The sequence below is a fragment of the Ambystoma mexicanum genome, chromosome 9 (assembly GCF_040938575.1).
Source record: "Ambystoma mexicanum isolate Mex_15411 chromosome 9, UKY_AmexF1_1, whole genome shotgun sequence".
Taxonomy (NCBI): Eukaryota; Metazoa; Chordata; class Amphibia; order Caudata; family Ambystomatidae; genus Ambystoma; species Ambystoma mexicanum.
Window position 1 is genome coordinate 863,338,870 of NC_090931.1, and position 15,378 is coordinate 863,354,247.

The window sequence follows — 15,378 nt, forward strand, 5'->3', positions numbered from 1 at the left end:
GACCAATTTGTCAGCCAATCAAAGTGAATCAGTCGTCATATAAATCAGTAAAAATGACATTATTGACAAAAAAAGTATGTTATAAAAGGAGATTGGTAGACTTTGTGATTGGCGAGTATCCATTAAGGGGTGAGTACGTTGACCGAAAAGGAAGGACAGAGGTAGGTAGGGAAAAGAGAAATTATAAAGATAGCTCATTGAGTATGTCGTCCATTGTTGATCATACATGTACACTTGTGCCAAAAACAAAAGTAAATACCAATTGGTAATGTACCTTAAGTTCTTGAGAAACCCGTTCAAGTCACTGGGGAGAGACATGAATTTAATGTATAGCGTTGCATCAATCAAGTGGTGCTTTGTTGTGTGAGCCATTTAGTTAGAAAATATATCTCACTTACCAATAGTTGCTGTAAAGCTCTACTAATGAATTTTGACAAATCAAGGGCTCCACTGTAGGTGGAAATGTTGCATATTAGACCAACTATTTACTAACGGTCAATAATTCAGTATGCATTCTAATGTATTTGCACAGAACCAATTTTGAACATACATAATACATAAACATACATAATGATAAACCATAAACATAATACAAAATACCTATAAACCTGCAGATGCAAGTTCAAGGCACTCAAGTGGATATAATTATTTCTTAAAGGCCACGGGTGGTTATGGGTCACAGCATATGTTGAGGTGGCAATCATATATACGGACAAGGAGAGAAGGGGAGAAATAGACTGCTAATTAGCAAAGTGAAAATAATTGAAAGCGTCTAGATCAGGGGTGCACAACTGATTTTGACAGAGGGCCGAAAGTACCTTACATGAGGGCTATAGTGGGCCGAAAAGTAAATGTGGGCGGGGCGGTAGGCGGGGCGTGGCAGGAGGCTTTTAAACCCCCAATTTCTACTAAACACATGGAAAAATAATGTTTTTGAGGGGTAACGATTTTTATTTGCATTTCAAACTTACATTTTGTACTACACATTTTCCATTGTTATAATTTATTTCTATTTACTTATTGTATCTCGCATGTTTAGTTACCTTATATATATTTTATTGACCCTAGATTGGACATGCCGTTATTTTGGACTGCTACAGTTTGCTATTTGGGTTGCCCAAGAAAAGTATGGCCTTCATTGAGTCAGGTTTCCTCAAAAAGCCAAAGATGAACATCTCCCAACTGTGCCTGTTTTAGCTTTATTATTGGGTTCACTCTTTGAGTGAAACACTATGCCCCATGTCCCTCACCCCCAACCAAACACTATGCCCCTTGGCCCCCTCACCCCCAACCAAACATTATGCCCCATGGCTCCCTCACCCCCAACCAAACATTATGCCCCATGGCACCCTCACCCCCAACCAAACACTATGCCCCATGTCCCTCACCCCCAACCAAACATTATGCCCCATGGCCCCCTCACCCCCAACCAAACACTATCCCCCATGTCCCTCACCCCCAACCAAACACTATGCCCCATGTCCCTCACCCCCAACCAAACACTATGCCCCATGGCCCCCTCACATCCAATCTCAAACATGCACCCATACAGACCCGAACCCCCCACCCGCCCCAACTCCAAACCCCCACCCCCCAAATCAGCACGCACACACAAGCACCCAACCAGACCCGAACCCCCACCCCCCAACTCAGCACACTCTCAAACATGCAAACATACAGACCCAAACCCCCACCCCCCAACTCAGCACACACACAAACATGCACCCATACAGACCCGACCCCCCCATCCCCAACTCAGCACACACACAAACATGCACCCATACAGACCCGAACCCCCACAACTCCAAACCCCCACCCCCCAAATCAGCATACACATGCACAAGCACCCAACCAGACCCGAACCCCCCACCCCCAACTCAGCACACACACAAACATGCACCCATACAGACCCGAACCCCCCACCCCCCCAACTCCAAACCCCCACCCCCCAAATCAGCACACACACAAACATGAACCCATACAGACCCGACCCCCCACCCCAAATCAGCACACACACAGACCCGAACCCCCCACCCCCAACTCAGCACACACACACAAACATGCACCCATACAGACCCAAACATCCCACCCCCAAATCAGCACGCACAAGCACCCAACCAGACCCGAGTCCCCACCCCCCAACTCAGCACACACACACAAACATGCACCCATACAGACCCGAACCCCCCACGCCCCCCAACTCGAAACCCCCACCCCCCAAATCAGCACACACACACAAGCACCCAACCAGACCCGAACCCCCACCCCCCAACTCAGCACACTCTCAAACATGCAAACATACAGACCCAAACCCCCACCCCCCAACTCAGCACACACACAGACCCGAACCCCCCACCCCCAACTCAGCACACACACACAAACATGCACCCATACAGACCCAAACATCCCACCCCCAAATCAGCACGCACAAGCACCCAACCAGACCCGAGTCCCCACCCCCCAACTCAGCACACACACACAAACATGCACCCATACAGACCCAAACCCCCCACCCCCCCAACTCCAAACCCCCACCCCCCAAATAGGAACACACACACACAAGCACCCAACCAGACCCGAACCCCCACCCCCCAACTCAGCACACTCTCAAACATGCAAACATACAGACCCAAACCCCCACCCCACACACACATCCAACACCCCCCACCCCTGCATCTCAACATACACACAAAATACATTCAAATCCAAACATCCGACACACATCCGACACCCCCCCACCCCCGCATCTCAACATACACACAAAATACATTCAGATCCAAACATCCAACACACATCCAACACCCCCCCACCCCAACATACACACAAAAAATTAAAATCCAAACATCCGACACACATCCAACACCCCCCCACCCCCGCATCTCAACATACACACAAAATACATTCAAATCCAAACATCCGACACACATCCAACACCCCCCCACCCCCACATCTCAACATACACACAAAATACATTCAGATCCAAACATTCATACACATCCGACACCCCACCACCCCAGCATCTCAACATACACACAAAAAATATTACAATCCAAACATTCATACAGATCCGACACACATCCGACACCCCCCCACCCCCGCATCTCAACATACACACAAAATACATTCAAATCCAAACATCCGACACACATCCAACACCCCCCACCCCAACATACACACAAAAAACATTAAAATCCAAACATCCGACACACATCCAACACCCCCCACCCCCGCATCTCAACATACACACAAAATACATTAAAATCCAAACATCCGACACACATCCAACACCCCCCCATCCCTGCATCTCAACATACACACAAAATACATTCAAATCCAAACATCCGACACACATCCGACACCCCCCCACCCCCGCATCTCAACATACACACAAAAAACATTAAAATCCAAACATCCGACACACATCCGACACACATCGCAACATACACACACAAACAAAGCAAAACAGACCCGACACACAAACACAAACAGACCACTTACCGGAGACGTGCTGGAAGGCAGGTAGGTAAGCGGCAGGTAAGCTGGAACGCTGGACTCGTACTACGGCTGGCGTGGTCCAAGGCTGAAATGCCTTCCGGCATCAAGCCTTATGGACCACGCCAGCCGTAGTGCTGGCCCTCCATTGGTGCAGCACACACGCATTACTTGGCTCGTAGGAGCGATGTGGTGCGTGTGTGTGCTGAGCCAATGAGGGCCAGTGTTTTGTCCGGCCCGGAAGACAACAAAGACTTTCCTAATGGAGGGCGGCCGAGGGCCGCCCTCCATTAGGAAAGTCTTTGTGCCTCGCGGGCCGGACAAAAGAGCATGGCGGGCCGCAACTGGCCCGCGGGCCGTATGTTGTGCACCCATGGTCTAGATGGTCACATGCGCTAAAAAAGCCCCTTATAGGCAGTCAGGGGTATGCGCAAAAGACCCTGTTTTACCAGCATCTCTGCTTCAATGAAGTTACTGGAGCCAGCTGCGATCGGCATTGCTGGTTGTTATAGTTTCAACATAAGGCTAGAACAGGGATCCCCAACGTGTAGCTCGGGAGCAACATGTTGCTCACGGCACCCTAAATTGTTGCTCGCCAGTTGCCCTGGGCCATGGTGTGAAGGCCTAGAAGGGGGTGCTGAATGGATGAGACCTCAGTAGCACTGTAGTCAGGACAGAGTCCTGGACTGTGCAAGAATGTTGGCCAATGAGCCGCTGTGTTTCCAGCTGGATTATTTTTATACATGCAAGATTTGTTTGGTGCCACCATGTACATACTTCTTCAGTAAATGTCCTTACTTGTTATGGTAGTGTCATTGCTAAAACCCTGTCATCTCCAGTTACTTTGCCCATCTGACAAATGTATTAATGAGTACAATATTTGAACCATGTTTGTGTCATGGAGAAAATTGGCATATTCTGTTCTTTCATACAACTAGTATGAGCATAATGGACAAGGAGGTGGTATGCATACCCAACTTTCATTTATTAAATAATGTGCATGCACACTTTCTGTACAAGTGATGTTTGTGTTTGATCCCACCATGCATATTTATCGACAATATTCATTTTGGTGTCTCCTGTATTTATTAGTACATAGTGTCCTAGCGGAAAAATGGTCTTCGTTTGATAACCTGCCCATCTAGCACATGGTTAATGGGCAGATACGGTAAATGCATGCCACATTTTTCATAATTAATTTGCTCTGTATTCCAATCCAATTAATTGATTGTTAATAGGTTTAAACTAACAAGTCAATTAATTGATTCAAATACTCAGTTAACAGCACCACACCCCTCTATGAAGTGGTCATCAAATGCTCAAAGGTTTGACCAATGTTTGCCACTAAGTCTTGTGTAAAATCCCTCAGAGTAAATAGGCTCCAAATAATTGAGAAAGGTATTATTTTTATTCCTAAACACTTTTTCACCAATGCAACAGCCTTCTGGAGCTTTAATACACACCATTTGCCATAACATTCCCAAATAATTCTCAGGAGGTAACCTCCAAAGGCCCAATGAAGTGATCTTTAACGGCTACCATGTAATGACCTGAAGTACTAATTCATATTTATATTTCTTCAAGTCAGCAACATTTAAAAACGTTTCATATTTTTCTATTTTTCATACAATTCACACAGAACAAGCCCAAAATAAAAAAGCAACTTTAACACAATCAAACTTGCTATATATACAAGTCTGAACATTACAATTAATTATATATAGCATAGCTCCCATGCATTCCACGCTTATGCAAAACAGAGAAACAACAGCAAATGAACAGAAAATGAACCAAATCTTTGACTCCTATTTTGCAAGCGCACTTTGTGCTTCCTCCTGCACACTTTCTTAATTTATTGAGGAGTGGGTACATTTAAACGTACCATTACCACCAGCCTCCTGCATTCTGGGAATCTTATTTGACAGATTTCTCCTTGCCATTTTATATGTGTATGTAAGTCTGTATAAAAGGGTAAAGTGGGCAGCCTGTGTATATTTTGGACATCTGACTTTTTTTCCATCGGAAACGCTCTTGCTTTTGGAGCTATTTTGAGGTGGCTTAATGCACCAAATGTAGTTACATTGCATCCCTATTCAAATGGACAGTGACTTACAACCGCCCATAACCACAAGTATTTCTCTTCACCAGGGGAGGCTACAATCGCACTTGCACTGACATTCACTTTATGATTAGCAGAAAATCCCAGATGTGCTTTTAAAAAATAAGGAACATTCTTAACTGGCCTGACACTCAAATTGAACACCCCCAATTCGGCTCACAAGGGGCTAGCAGGTGTATCTGCAGGGAGACCTGCTATTTGGCCCAGGAATTTATTTTGCAACCCCTCCAAGAAATTACAGTTCTAACCACCCTATATTTTGCGGCCTTAAAATCATGGAGCAGACCTTTGTCTTATATACCTCCAACTTCTCCAATCAGAATGCCGCAAACCTGAAATAACAACGTAAAAAGCCATTTAATCATTAATGATGCCTTTTCAGCTATCTTATTAAAATTGCTGACGCAAGCACTGCTCTTTCAGAAGAGTAGGCTCAGATAAAAATGAGACTGCCCCCTCATCTCTACATTCATTTAAAAACTATCTACAAGGTTTCACCCTTTGCCTGAACAACATCATTTTTATTTTTATTATTTGTAATTTCAAACTGTAATTCCCAAAATAGTAACTTGTGTTTAGCAGGCCCTGTTGGAGACCTGCTGGGGGCAAGGCCAAATTAGTTGTGCCTTCTGCATAAGGGTGCATGCTATAAAATGAACCCTTCAGGTGGAGGGTGGGTTAACTTTCCTAAGAGAAGTACTAGAATCAACATCCAAAAGGAATACATTGGGACCAACTGACATCCCTGCTTGTCACCTTTATTTGTGTTGGAAAACAATGTATAATTCCACAATCTTGTATTGTGGACAGATGGTGAGATGTCTGCGTATCACGTTGGATAAGACTTAAAAAAACATTAGTGACCTGTAAGAATGTAGAAGTAGGACTCGGACACAGTGGGCTCATGTTGATTGACATATACTTTTATTGAAAGGAAAAGGGTGGGGGACTGGGGAAACACCTGCCTTTCCCTAAAGCTAAGAGGGGTTTCCCATCCTTAACCAAAACTAAGGAAACTGCCAGTATGTCTTGTCTAAAGTAAATAGTCCACTGTCTGTCACAAATCCGAAGCCTATTTCCATCCCTCACGCTATTTACTAACCTATAAAAAACAAAATGTCTTCTTAAATCAGAAGAATAGGTTGTAAATCCAAATAACACAGGTTCCAAACCCAAAGTTCTTAAATGTGAAACAAAGTTCCATAAAGTTCTTACACATTTCTCTGTTGCACAAACTTCGTAGCAACCTGGGCAACAACTCCCTTGTCCTGGTTCCTTCTCTTGGCAACTCTCTATTTATTGGACCACAGCCAGGGGCAATGACTCCTTTGCCCTGGTTCCTTCTCTTGTAGGTCCTATATCTCTGCCTTTCTCTCTTTCTGCTTGGGCCAACTTGGTTCACTTCCCTGCCAAGTGTGGTCCTTAGTAAATTACTCTGTGGTTTCCCTTCTTCTCATGGGATTGTGCCCCAGACCTCTCTTTATGTTTGGGAACTGGGAGCCCTTTTCTCCCAAGTACCGCCACGAGGAAGAGGACTTGTGTGTATCTCCTGTAGTGGGTCCCAAACCCCCCTTCTTTGCGTGAGGGTACTTGGAGCTCTCTTCTCCCATGTACCACCACAAGGAAGATGACTTGTGTGGTTCTCGTGTAGTGGGTCCCAGACACCTTCTTTGTGTGTGAGTACTTGGAGCCCTTTCCTCCCAAGTACCGCCACAAGGAAGAGGACTCCTGTTGCTTTCGTTTGGTGGGTCCCAGACTCTTAAGTTTCTCTTGTTGGGGGACAGACATGGTTCACATGCCTGCCAGGTACTGTGACTATTAAGATGCTGACTGCACCGTCTTAGTTTCCCACCAGCCAGCCTGAGTGCTCCCCTTTGTAGTGGGCTCTGGTCTGCCCAGGAACACTGCAGTGTCAATTTTTCCCAGGACAGCGTGGTCTTTCTTTCACGCGCTTCCCTGTCTGCAGGAACACCGGCAGCTTCTCTCTGCTAGCTCGCCTTTCGGTCCTTCCACTGTGGACTGGCCCTTGTCCTTCCAGCTCCTCTCTTGGCATCCTGGTGTGCTTCATTGCACTTTCTTGCACCGTGCTGGCTCCTGCAGCTCCTTCATGAAGGACTAGACAACTTCTTCCTGAGTCCCTCATCCTTTTCTACTATGCATTGACCAATGAGCAGCCAGCAACAACTAGACTGCTCATTGTGGTTCTTAGGAGAACTCTTCATGCCTCCGCTCTTCCTCTTCATCCCAGTACTTATTCCAAGTTGTCTAGAATGCTCATGTTGGTTATGCAGAACACTCTACATTCCTCCATGCAGCTTATTCGTCTCAATGGTTGTCAATAACATATCTTTCAACTCTTCCCCATTCTTCCTCGTCTCAGTATTTCTAACCTTGATCTCCCTTGGGTCAGTTGTGCTCTTCATAGTCCCAGTACGTATCTACGGAAGAGGTTGTTCTTTGGGTTATAGAAATGGAGGGGGAGGGGTCCTAGGGTCTGGTGATTGGCGAGTATATTGCGTTCTCAGGGTAGGGTTGTTCCTAGTCCCAGAAGGGGTTTCCTCTCCCATGTGATTCTCTCCCTGTGCACCACCCTCAGGGGAACTATTGTACCGAGGATGTACCACCCTGGCCACATGGGAATGGTCTCCCCCATAGGGGAGAAGGGACAGCATCCACAGATTTGTCACAGACTCCAATAAAATATAATTCCGCCACATTATGTTTCTATCAATCAAATACCGACGGAATCCACCCTGGAGTGCTACAGACTCCATAATTGGGGACTAACACCGCCAAACCACCACTTGGAATCTGGCAGTGATACCACTGGACCAAGTAGCAGTAACGGTACCGTTGAGATGCCACCAAACTCGCAATAAGCCCCAATGTCCAGTAAGGGAATTGGCCTATAACCTTGAGGGGCTGGTGTTCCAAGAAATACTTGTCTAAGGGGATGGCATAATGCCTGTCTTGACAACAACAATAAACATAAAACGATTTGGTATCCTTCAAAAAAGCTTCACTTTTTTTCTCAAATTCTTTTTTTTGTTTTACCGCAATTTTTTATGCCATTTTGAAACTATAAATCTGACCAGCAGTGTACACACCCCTCAATAAATCATGGTTCAGTTTTCTTTTCAAGATTCTACATTCTGCATCGAACCATGGTGCATCCCTTTCTATAACCTGGAACTCCTGAACTTGGGGGCACGGTTTGCCAATAGCTCTGTCCTGGATAGTTTCTCCTAAAGACTCAGACAAACTGACGCTTTCCTTTGTGGCCTCTGAACTGCTCAACAGTTTTAAGAGAATATGTTAATTTCTTGTGAATTAGTAATTCTTTCCAATGCCTCCTTTTCGAGCGTAGGCATCGCCAACCAGCCTCTCGGCTATCAGATATCTTCTTTGTGGTGCCTACCCTGGCCATTGGAAAATGAACTCAAGAGGATTGTGCTTACTCTTTGATCAATAAGAAATGTAACATTTCATAACATTCCTGAAGAAAAAAAACATCCACAACACAGTCATCAATGACTGTCGAACAGTATTGCCGATCTTGCATGCTTAGGAATGCACCATTTGCCATTAGAGATCTCATAAAATCCTAGGCAGAATCTCATGCTCAGTTTGTGGCCATTTTTACTGTCCATACATTTGCACTAATATTTTGCTCGGGAACCTGAAACCCCTGGTAATGTTTATTTACTCCTACTCTATTTTTGAACAGCTGGACTGGTCCTATATGTCTATAAATGTACTACTGACCACTCAATTTCCTCAACGTTCCTTGTAAACAACCACTTAACGTCAAATGAAGTTAAAGGCCTTGCACATTTCCTTGACTAGAATAAGACGTGGTCTAGATAAGTATTTAAGTACTGCAAATTAAATGTTCTATATGCAGTTTTAATTTTCTTACATTTCTAATTTGTGTTGCAAACAATTTGTCTGCCAACTGTGCGCCGATATATTCTGTCGAAAAATGGATGTTGCTCACCATTCAATTTGATATGCCAATGTTGCTCATTGCGCACAAAAGGTTGGGGACCCCTGGGCTAGAACGAGCATTTACAGGCGGCAACGGCAGAAAGCAGTACAATGCGCCCATCACTTTGTTTTCTCAATAACTCTTGAGACGCAAGTGCAATTCTAGGGACCACAATGTCACGCTGAAGGCTGACCTGCGGTTTCGTTTTTGTATGCGTTGAGTCCATGTCGATACAATTGGACGGAATTTGCGCATAACCGTCATCATCACAATACAAATCAATCTGCAGATTTTATATTATTGACTTGCAATGTATCTCGCGTATACATCCAACATGGCGGTCCCATTGCGACACAAGCCACGGTCAAATACTCCTTCTAGCCTTATGTTGAAACTATAACAAGCAGCAATGCCGATCGTGGCTGGCTCCGGTAACTTCATTGAAGCAGAGGCGCAGGTAACAGAGGGTCTTTCGTGCATACCATGACTGCCTATCAGCGGCTTTTTTAGCACATGTGACCGTCTAGAGGCTTTCAATTATTTTCACGTTGCTAATTGGCGGTCTTTTTCTCCCCTTCTCTCCTTGTCCATATATATGATTGCCACCTCAACATATGCTGTGACCTATAACCACCCGTGGCCTTTTTACGAAATAATTATATCCATTGAGTGCCTTGAACTTGCAACTGTAGATTTATAGGTATGTTCAAATTTGGTTCTGTGAAAACACATTAGAATGCATGCTGAATAATTGACCCTTAGTAAATAGTTGGTCTAATACGCAATATTTCCACCTACAGTGGAGCCCTTGATTTGTCAAAATTCATTAGTAGAGCTTTACAGCAACTATTGGTAGGTGAGATATATTTTCTAACTAAATGGCTCACACACCACAACACACTATTTGATTGATGCAATGCTATACATTAAATTCATGTCCCTCCCTAGTGACTTGAATGGGTTTCTCAAGAACTTAATGTACATTACCAATTGGTATTTACTTTTGTTTTTGGCACAAGTGTACATGTATGATCAACAATGGACTACATGCTAACTCAGCTATCTGTATCATTTCTCTTTTCCCTACCTCTCTCCTTCCTTTTCGGTCAACATACCCACCCCTTAATGGATACTCGCCAATCGCAATCGGTCTACCAATATTCTTTTCTAACATACTTTTTTGTCAATAATGTAATTTTTACTGATTTATATGACGACTGATTCACTTTGATTGGCTGATAAATTGGTCTGTACAGACCATCAACAGTGCCCTGTCAGTGTGTTTGTGTGCTGGATATATTGGATGAACTAATATCCATTTTATTGTTTTGCAAATGTATTGTAATTGTACAATTGACATGCAGGCTCAGAAGAAGAGCCTTCAAGCTCGGAACACGTGTCAGGCTGCCCTGTTTTTCAATTAAACCAACTAAAATTGTATTTATTTGTAGTTTCTGTGCGCAGTGTGATCGCAAACAACCTTCATTTGTGCATCATACCCTGTGGGTAACTTGGCAGGTTGCCCACTACGTGCCTTCACCTGCAGCCCAATAACCTAACTCAAATCGACAGTCTGTGCGCTGGCCCTCACCAGTCCCCTCCTGCCAACCCCTTTTCTCTTAGAAATTAATTGCTTCTGCAGACACGATAACTTGTAGGCTTAAGGCAGGATGTTCCTCTGCCTCCTTTTAAGCCTCGTTCCCCTTAGTTGAATACACCCTGGTAAGACCTGGCTCATAGCTTCGTTTCCACAGTCTGACTGAGTATTCCCACCTAAGCCCATGCTCCGTGATTTTAAATCCTAGTTTTGTACAGAGCAACAAACCATATAGCAAGTGCTTGTGAAAAAGTACATTTAAATGGGAGTGTTATTTAATTTATTAGGTCTCCATGATGAAAGACAGAAAGGCCCTATCAGAGTACAACCAAGATGGGACCACACAATTAAGGACTAAGGAAGATGGGGCTGGAACAAAAAACACAGAAAGCATTATTTTCCACTCCCCAGGTACATTGAATAATTCAATAACATCAGTGTACAGTACAGACCAGATTTTTGATGTATGGTTTCCAGTTTGTCTATTGCCGACCCGAGACCGAGAGGCAGAACAATTAGAAAAATAGCGCACCTGTCACCTGCCTGTGCTGTGCGTTTTTCTGAGTCTCTCAGCAGGCAGGGGCAGAACTCTCACCCAATGGTGGCAGGCTGAAGCTAGTGTGCAAGGCAGGCCACGGATGGTCCAGACCAGACAACCGTCCAGAAGAGAAGAAGAACATTTACACGAGCCTTAGTCATGAGGGCACATGCTGCGCTAATGTCCAGGTGCGGCCTGAGGCCCTCGGCATGGCACAGCATACCACATCACACCCATGTCCTCACCCGAGCCCTGACCCAAACCTCACGGTGCCTGATGCGCTACCTGCTGCTGCAGACAGAGCTGCGAGTGCCGCCCGCCTCACAACTTGAGAGGGAGAAGAATAAATATATGTATACAAAAAAAATGTATAAGTGGTTATTGTCTTTGGTGTCATTTGCTGTTCTAACATTAAAGGCAAGCGCCTAACCTTGCCTAGTGGTAGCACCGGCCCTGATAGTATGGGATCTCGAAACCAGGGCCGGTGCCTGCATTTATGCAGTGCGAGACGAAGTGCCATCTTGGCATCCTTACATCCCTTACAATATGTTCAGTTTCAATGATTTAATGGGAAATAGGAATCCAAGGTAGCTGCTAATAATAACCTGTTGCAGCACCAACTCTGCTCTAAACACAAATAAGCACAACACAGGAAACTTTGTTTTCCTTGAGCTGGAAAGAACTTCCGCCTCTAATGGAGCGAGAAAAATACCAGAGACGGCAACATTTGTGAAAACTGAGTTGTGCTTGGTGTGTCACAGAAAAAGCCTTGACAAAGGCTTAGTGTGACCTGCTCCTATATAGCCGGTTGGATACTGGTGAAGCAATAATGCAGAGTGTGGCAGACTCCCTTAAAATGTAAAGTGGTGCAACGGCTCAAGCCCACAGTGAAGCGGCCCCAACTTCCAGAACAAATGAACTCAATACCAACCGTTCCTCCTCTTACATATTCTCATGTAGATATAATAGACATTACTGACATTACTTTCTTTTTATGCAACATATTTTTCAGTTATGTTTGTGGGTTATTATAGACCTGGGCCTCAGGACACCTTCTCACTTACTAACCATAGTAACATGATTTTACCAAGATAATATAATTTATTAAATGGGAAAGCTGGGATTTGAGTCCAGGTTTCTTCGTGTCTGGGCAGGTTGCATCTCCTCCCATCCCATCTTTAGTTTTAGGCCAACGTAAAGAGGCGGGGAAGGTAGCAAATTCACTAGTAGAGCCAAGCCATAGCTGAACCAGGGGCCTGGCTTCATTCTCAGAGCTAGAAACTGAAAAAGAAGTGGGCACCACCTTGGGAGTAATCAATTGACACAAAGTAATATATAGTAATATAGTTCCAGGTGCAAGTCAACAAGGCCATCTATGCACACACCAGAACTTGGCACAGTAAATCACATTTTATAATTTTCCTATGGTGCCCTATTGTATAGGACAAGGTCAGGTCTTCCTGCTACTTAAGTGTGTACACTCATTCTCTCCCAGCCACGGGAGGCTATCATAGTATAGCTCTAGGTGGGGGAGACTTGTTTGTCATATAAACCGTTGTGTCCTCCAACTTTTCTTTCAGCACACAGCCAATTCTTGCCTCTGACACCTCTGTCAGCGGGATCAGTAGCACCAGGTCTCTCGAGGACTCCCCATAAGGGGCACAATATGAATATTTGGTCTCTAAGCCTCCACAACATCCAGGAACTCTTGAGCACATCTCTAGGACATCACACATCCATAACCTTGGTTTTAATTAACCCTACAACACACTGAATTCCTAACTGACGGGATAATTGATTTGTCCATTAGGGACAGCTCCTTACTGTTTTCATGACTGTTTTGGTCTAAACCCGTACTACTTTTCATGCATCCCAGCTAATGCTACCACTCAATACTCATGTTATTCTTTCCACCCCAGGCTACCTTTGCCTTCTGGTCTATCTCCAAACTTTTTACGATTTTGACAATTCCCATCCTCATTTCCTTCTCACACCACAGACCATGGTCTGCTTTGCACCCTGGGTGGGGTCACAGTTGAATCGTAAGGACAAGGTTTCAGTGCACTAAGACCACTATGGTAGTGAGATGCGCAGTATAAAAGCTAACTAACATAACATAACATAGGTGGATATAAACAGAGTCAAGTGAAAGATTTTGAGAGACTGATCCGGGACAACCCTGTCATGGTTAGTGAGAATCTCTCAAAGCCATTAATACGGTAAGCAATATATAACAGTGTTCCACAGGAAAACATTTTAAATCAACAATCAGGCAGACAAACTAAAAGCCAATGCATTTCACACCGCTTAGGGTCCTTCATCAGAGCAAGGCAAGGCTGGCCTGTTATGTAAAAGCAAAAAAAAAATCAATAAAAAAACCAACAGAAATTATCTTGATCATGGCACAGGAGGCAAAGCAAAAGTGGTTATCTTTCCATAATGGTCGACATGCCGGGCAGATAATCCTTTCTGTTCTGATTTAGAACAACATCTAAGTAACAAGAGTCTGTCCCAGTGCCAAGCTCTACCCATTACAGGGTTATCCCGGATCAGTGTGCAGTCATCACTTTGAAGGTCTTCTCTCACAGTCTTCCACTTTATTCTCAGAGCTACCTGTGAGCTGGCATGGCAAAAGACCCACAACTGGCTTCCTGCCTTCCCGGGTCAGAACCCAAAACCCATACTGGCACCCTTGGGCTCATTGCAGTTTCCCCAGTCTGGAAAAAATGCTGGTAAAATTGCCAGTAATTCTGCCAAAAGCATTTTTACCAGACTGGGTAAACACAAGTTTGCCGGTGGGAGCCACGGATCTACCTCCAGACCTGACCTGCTGGTAGAGTAGGTCCCCACCAGTAAACAAATGCTCCAATTACCAACACTGGTAGTGCCGGTACTACCCGTGCCGGTAATTGCTGCAATCCCCTCCATGGGTCCTATTGGACTCCATGGAATGGGGAATTACCGGCATTCCCGTCGCCCGTAATATCCCAGTAATACGGGGATATCAGGCGGGGGTAAACTAATATCATTTTGGTGGCATCCCGCCAGAATTGCCGGTGGGATACCAGCACACTTGGAATGAGGGTCATTGTCTACCCACCTCTCACAGCATAAGAAAGCTCACATAACATATGAAGGGCGGAAGGTGTGGATCTGATCCCTGTCTTCTTGGTTCTACAATTTCCAATTTATGGAGCAGAGAGGAATATTCCATCTTCAATATTAGAAGTGACGGTACACCTTTTGCAAAGTTGTTGTATAAGGGCTGAACTAGTACAATGTTCAATAAATCTGGCTTTCAAAGCACCAATGTATCTATAATAGGGAAGCCTCTTAATCTGTATCCCGAGGTGAAATAAATCTGAAAGTATACACAATTGTACAGACTAAGATTATAATCATAATGAAAATTTACTTTGAATATAATCTAATCTGTACAATTGTCTGCACTTTTTAAAGCACCAAGTCACACTATAAAGCAACCTGATAAAACATAAGAGGTGTCTTAATTAAAACATTTGTTCACAAAGCAAGCATGCATTACTTTTTCAAAAAACGAAAGGGTTGAACCAGTCCCCCAATTAGAAGCAGTGGCATGCAGGTGTGGCACAGATCTCAGCAACAGTCACTTAACCTGTGCCACA

At 44.4% G+C, this 15,378-nt stretch overlaps 1 long non-coding RNA gene across 1 annotated transcript; it reads right to left on the reverse strand.

The window, feature by feature from the left end:
* Positions 1-272: 272 nt before the first annotated feature.
* LOC138489752 (uncharacterized) lies at positions 273-4,024 on the reverse strand. The gene is made up of 3 exons (XR_011274879.1): positions 3,942-4,024; positions 399-450; positions 273-304 (listed from the first exon to the last, which is right to left on the reverse strand). It is a non-coding gene; the product is annotated as an uncharacterized lncRNA (long non-coding RNA).
* Between the last annotated feature and the right edge of the window lie 11,354 nt (positions 4,025-15,378).